The 6,495-nt window shown below is 42.0% G+C and overlaps 1 long non-coding RNA gene across 1 annotated transcript; it reads right to left on the bottom strand.

Annotated features, from left to right (window-relative positions):
- Positions 1–1,620: 1,620 nt before the first annotated feature.
- LOC147574903 (uncharacterized) lies at positions 1,621–6,164 on the bottom strand. The gene is made up of 2 exons (XR_015242829.1): positions 3,256–6,164; positions 1,621–3,007 (listed from the first exon to the last, which is right to left on the bottom strand). It is a non-coding gene; the product is annotated as an uncharacterized LOC147574903 (long non-coding RNA).
- Between the last annotated feature and the right edge of the window lie 331 nt (positions 6,165–6,495).

The raw sequence follows: 6,495 nt of genomic DNA, 5'->3' as shown, positions 1-6,495 counted from the left end.
TTTTGCTCTATTTAGAATTTCCCAGAGAAGCCACAGACTGGGAAGAGGAGGAGAAATCTGAAGCAAGATCTGACCAAACTGTACTCTTTTCTGTGCATGGCTGCAATATGTCATGAAAAAACAAAGAAGTAGCTAGCTGTGGCAATGTAGGCAGACTAAAAGCAGGAAGACCATTCTGAGGCTCCTGGAGAAATTGGAGCATGAAATGCTAAGTGCCTTATCTAGGATGATGGAATAGTAATGGAGAGAGAGAAACAAATATGAGATAATATGAAGGAAGAAACAGCAGGACTTGGTGGCAGCCTAGGTCTACAGGATGAAGAGGAAGGAGTCAAAGGTTACCCTAAGGCAGGGGTCACACAGGCAAAGGCCAGGTGGAAAATGCCAATGTGAGAAGCAGCTGAATGGGGAGGAAGCCCCATGAAACCCCAGCTCCAACTAAAGTGGATGCCCCCACCCTGGGATGGAGCCCAGAGCTGCCGGCTGTTACAGTTTTCCCTCTGGACTGTTTGAACAGCCTCTGTGACAAGTCTCTGGGCCTCCGGTCTCACCTCCCTCCAAGCCATCCTCCACAATGTGTTTGGATGCCAAAGTGGCCTTTTGAAACAAAAACCTAATTATGTCACTTCCCTGCTTAAAATCCTTAAATGGTTCCCCATGGAAAATGTGTTTTTCAAACTGTTATTTTTAGCAGCAAAACCCTTCTTCAAATAAAAATGCAAATGTAAAACGGAAGCAAAGCCCAGCTGCCCAGATGAAGTAGTAGTGGCAGGCCCAGAAACCAGTGCTCCCTGCCCTCAGTGCCTTCTCAGACCGGGCCGCCAAGCCTCTGAACCTCTACCCTTCAGACAGGGGGAGCACAGATTTTCCACAGTGTACGTAGGTAAGGTGGTTTCAAGGAATCCATTTCCAGATCGTCGTCTTCCTTCCTAAAATGGACCTGCCAAAGAATGACCTTGTGCTCACACAATCCTCCTGCTTTAAAAAGACAGGCACGTCCCTCGCTCATGCCAAATCTAATTATGATGAATTGTTCTAGGGTGTGAAAACTGCTGGGACACCAAGCAAAGAGATATATAAATAAAGATATTGATCTAGGCAAACTTTTAAAGATTAATCAAGGTGCCTTAAACTAATAGGGCTTCCTGCCTTTTCCCACCATATACATATTTCTGTTAAGGGTATAACAACATTGGAAATGGCACATTTAGCCCATGCTGGGATTCTCTACAATCAGCACAGACAAAAGAGGATACATTAGTGACCTATTTTGTCTTAAAAGTAACTGGAATACACTTAAAATAGCTAGATTTTACTGTATATAAATTATACCCTAATAACTTGACTTAAACCAAAAAAAGTAGCTGGAAAGTTCTGCAGGCCACCAAAAAATTCAGATACACTAGGGGCACCTGGGTGGCTCAGTTGGTTGTGTCCAACTCTTGATTTTGGCTCAGTCATGATCTCACAGTTCGTGAGTTCAAGCCCTGCATTGGGCTCTGTGCTGACAGCGTGGAGTATGCTTCGGATTCTCTGTCTCCCTCTCTCTCTTTCAAAAATAAATACATAAACATTAAAAAAATTCAAATACACTAAATAAAAACCATGGATAAAGTTAAGTAACTTATTTAGTATTTAGTGTGCTTTATTTACAAGATAGCTACAAATCTTACTTACAAATCATCATGAAATATTTGTTCCAATTACAGTCAATCCTCAGTTTATTCCAACTGATAAAATGATCAATATATTCTATCTCCTATTAACAATACATAAAGGCACCTGGGTGGCTCAGTCAGTTAAGCATCCAACTTCAGCTCAGGTGATGATCTTGCAGTTCGTGGGTTTGAGCCCCACATCAGGCTCCGTGCTGGCAATGCTTGGGATTCTCTCTCTCCTCTCTCTCCTGCCCCCTCCCACTTACACTGTCTCCCTCTCTCTCTCTCTCTCTCTCTCTCAAAATAAATAAATAAACTTAAAGAGAGAGAGAAGCTTGGGTAATAAATATGAGATTTCAACTTAAAAAATTGTGTGAGTAGGTTATTATTATTTTAGGGAGCTCATGAGCAAAGAAAAGTTGGAGGTCTGTGGCTCAAAATAACACTTTGAAGGGTGCCTGGCTGGCCCAGTCTGTAGAATGTGTGACTCTTGATCTCAGGGTTGTGAGTTCAAGCCCCACATTGGTTATAGAGCTACTTAAATTAAATAAGGGGTCCCTGGGTGGCTCAGTCAGTTGAATGTTAAACTCTTTTTTTTTTTTTTAAATATTTATTTATTTTTAAGGAGAGAGAGAGAGACAGAGTGTGAGCGGGAAGGGGCAGAAAGAGAGGGAGACACAGAATCCAAAGCAGGCTCCAGGCTCTGAGCTGTCAGCAGAAAGCCTGATGCAAGGCTCGAACTCACAAGCCGTGAAATCATTATCTGAGTCAAAGGCGCTCCAGTTGAGCGTCCAACTATTGATTTCAGCTCAGGTCATTATCTCACAGTTTCATGAGCTCGATCAAGTCCCCTGTCAGGCTCTGCACTGATAGCGTGGAGCCTGCTTCAGATTCTCCCTCTCTCTCTCTGCTCCTCCCCTGCTCGCATTCTCTCTGTCTCTCAAAATAAATAAACTTTAAACACTTTTTTAAATTAAATAAAAAATAATAAAATAAAATAAAATAAAATAAAATAAAATAACATTTGAAAATCAATGGTTACATTAGTGACTCCCAATCCTACCAGATGTTAGTCTCCCTTATGCTAACAATTTTTTTTTAATTTTTTAATGTTTATTTATTTTGAGAGAGACAGAGACAGAGTGTGAGTGGGGGAGGGACAGAGTGAGGGAGACACAGAATCCAAAGCAGGCTCTAGGCTCCAGGCTCTGAGCTCTCAGTACAGAGCCTGATGAGAACCTCAAACTCACGAGCCCCAAGATCATGACCTGCTGAAGTCAGAAGTTTAACTGACTGAGCCACCCAGGTGCCCCATCCCTTCTGCTAATAAATATTTTAAATAACAGCACCTTTGGGGCGCCTGGGTGGCGCAGTCGGTTAAGCGTCCGACTTCAGCCAGGTCACGATCTCGCGGTCCGGGAGTTCGAGCCCCGCGTCGGGCTCTGGGCTGATGGCTCAGAGCCTGGAGCCTGTTTCCGATTCTGTGTCTCCCTCTCTCTCTGCCCCTCCCTCGTTCATGCTCTGTCTCTCTCTGTCCCAAAAATAAATAAACGTTGAAAAAAAAAATTTAAAAAAAAAAATAAATAAATAACAGCACCTTTACTAACTAAAATGAAATTCATAGATAATGTAAGCTATCTATACACATAATTTCAAAACATCAATAAAATGTCCTAACTATAATATAAAACAGAAACAAAAGACAATAGCTGGTGGTAAAATAATAGGTATTTTAACACACAAATAGTTGGACATAACTATGATAGAAGACTCAAGGAAGCACTCAGATGTTTGCATCTAATTATAAGGAATGAGTAAATTAGGATTTAAGAGAAGATCAGAAGCCATTCCATGAAAAAAAAAAATACTAGATTAAACACTAGTGTTAGGATAAGTAATAACAGACCGAATTATTTACATAGGATACCCTATACAAGTGTTTGATGGAACGTTTGAGAATCACATTGAACTCAGGAGATCTAAATCATGCAGAATTCAGGCCTTTTGACAAACAAAATTTATTGCCAGTGTTGAAGTACAAAGACTGACAAGATAAAATTCTTTCTCTTGTGGAATACATAACCTAATAGGACAGGTAGAAAAGTAAATACCTACTTTAAAATAATATTCCTAATTACGTGTATCTGTTCTCACACTGCAGTCTAGCATCTGTGGCCCAACTACAAAACCTCCCATCACCATGGCAATGAAAAATGTCCCACAAATGTCCAGAATGCCCCTCCACAAGCAGTACCACTGCCATTCAGAACTGCTGGCCTACAGGCTAGAGAACAAGCTCATTAGCGTATCAGGACCTGGCCCCAGCTTTTCTTTCCAGCCTCCTGTGTGGCCACAGTGCCTAAACTAGATGTCTAACATCTATCTACAACTATTTGTAGTTCCCTAAGTTGGTTTTTCCAACAGGCTAAAAGGTCTCCTCTTCCCTTGCTTTCTGACTAACCACTCATCTTTGAGGCCTTGCAGGCCACTTTTTATAACCCTTACTACATTGTTTTTAAAGTGAGTAGTTACTTTTATCTGTCGCACTAGACTTTACCTCTTTACCATGAGGTAAAGAATTCCATCATGTCTAATATTGGATTATTATTATTATATCATTATTATTATTATTATTATTATAAACACTGGAACCAGTGATAGGTACATTTTTCTTTGTTGAGCACCGAACTCATTTGGGCAGAAACATAACCTCCCACCCTATCACAGTCTTGATCTGTGCCATGACAAATGTCTCCTTCCCACTCAACAGCATGGACAGATTCTATAACTCTCTGTCCCCTCCAGTTTTGTAAAAACTCAATCCAAGCCAACTGGTTTAAAAGCCCATCTCAGGTCCAATGAGAACTCATCTCCTCCCTTCTTCCAGCCCAAGCTTGAGCTGTGGCTTAAGGAACCTGAAGCTGGGAGGACAGTATGGTCCCTTCTATGGTTTCTCCTTCTCCTCTGCGAGTTCTCTAGAAGGTTCTCTAGAAAGGTTCTAGCTCTTCAGGGGCTGGGAACCAGGAGGAGAGCAGAGAGGAACACTAAACAAGGTAGTTATTGCAAACCACTGCTGGCGGTGGGTGACAGGCCATTCCAGCCTGTTCGGCAGAGAGCAAACTGCCACATCTCTTATGGGGAGCTTGTCTAAATTCTCTAAAAAAACATGTTTTTAATGTTTATTTATTTTTGAGAGAGAGACAGAGTGTGAGTGGGGGAGGGGCAGAGAGAGAGGGAGACACAGAATCCTAAGCAGACTCCAGGCTCCAAGCTGTCAGCACAGAGCCCGACATGGGGCTCAAACCCATGAGCCCCGAGATCATGACCTGAGCTGAAGTCAGCCACCCAACCGAATGAGCCACCCAGGTGTCCCTGTCTGAGTTGTTTATAAAGTCCTGTGAGGCCTTTCCACTGAGCTGTGCCCTAATGTAGATAATCCTCTTCCAAGTCACTTCCTTTAACCTTTCTAACTTCTTGAATGGGCTACCAGTAAGATGGCTGAAGCCCAGCTATCCTTTTCAGGGTCCCTTTGACCACAAGAAACGCATATATCCTTGCTAAGCCAAACAGAAGGAATACAGGCTTCTCAAATATATGCCGAGCTGAACAAATCCACTGTCCAAACAGACAATCTAAACAGGAAATGAGAAATCAGTCTCTCCTTTATGTAGACTCTCTTTTATACCTTCTTGCTTAGTTTGGGGGCAAAAGGAGGGCTAAGTACACCCTGCTGGGCTCATGACTCCCTCGCTTGAGTCATCTTATATCTTAACATAGACTGTGAATGAGGTGGGGTGATAAGGAATGGGTAGAGTTAGTGGTTGGAAGTACCAGGGCCAGATTTGCTACCTCTCTGTAAGCCCTGGAGAGGGTGACTGACCCCAATTATTAGCAACTCTCTCTAGAACAAGTGTTACTTAGTGTTTCTTTGTCCCCATCTTTGGACCCTAGTCACCAATTCTGGGCAAAAATAAAGATTCAACTCAGTATCTTCTACAATATGCTGAAATGAACCAAAGCCTATATGAAAAAAAGCAGCTCAGCTGCATTCCAAAAAGAGGAGGCAAGGTCATCTTCTGAGCGAAAGAACCAGCAATTAAAAGTCTAGGTGGAATAAAGAAGACAGAATCAGACTGTGGATAGAACATCAGATAAAAGCCATGGATAATTTCTCCCCGGTTAAAAAAAAAAAAGGGCACATACACATATATCACACAAAAGTTTGCATAACATTTCAGGGGCACATGGATCCCAGCTCTTCTAAAATATCCGAAGGAGCCAAAGGACCCCAGACTAACAAGTTTTAGGCTAAGAGAAAGCCAAGCAAGGAGGTAACAGTTCATTGTTTGTATGTGTAGGAAGGAGTGGTATTTAGGCAAATACTAAAGGTCAGACATTTAGGGACATGCAGACACCCAGAAGCAGTCCATGCCAGGTGCCAGTTTTCTAAATGCCTCTTTTAAATGTTTAGTTATTTTTGAGAGACAGAGTGTGTCAGTGGGGGGTGGGGGGGAGGGGCAGACAGAGGATCCAAAGCGGGCTCTGCACTGACAGCCATGAGCCAGATGCAGGGCTTGAACTCATGAACTGTGAGATCATGACCTGAGCCAAAGATGGATACTTAACTTACTGAGCCACCCAGACGCCCCTCTAAATGCATTTTAATCCAAACTATTCTGATTATTTAACACAATTCAACTTATTTTTCAGTATCATGCCATGATATAGCCTTCTATATAGTAAATATAACAAATAATTGAGGGAGTTCAGAAAAAGGGCCAAGTATTTAATTATGCCTTAAAATATAGATAGTGGACTAGAAATTAGTAACACTGAT

The sequence above is a fragment of the Puma concolor genome, chromosome D4, assembly GCF_028749965.1.
Source record: "Puma concolor isolate L17-30 chromosome D4, mPumCon1.1.hap2, whole genome shotgun sequence".
Lineage (NCBI taxonomy): Eukaryota > Metazoa > Chordata > Mammalia > Carnivora > Felidae > Puma > Puma concolor.
The sequence above is the reverse complement of the archived record's forward strand: the minus strand, read 5'-3'. Positions and strand labels throughout refer to the sequence as shown.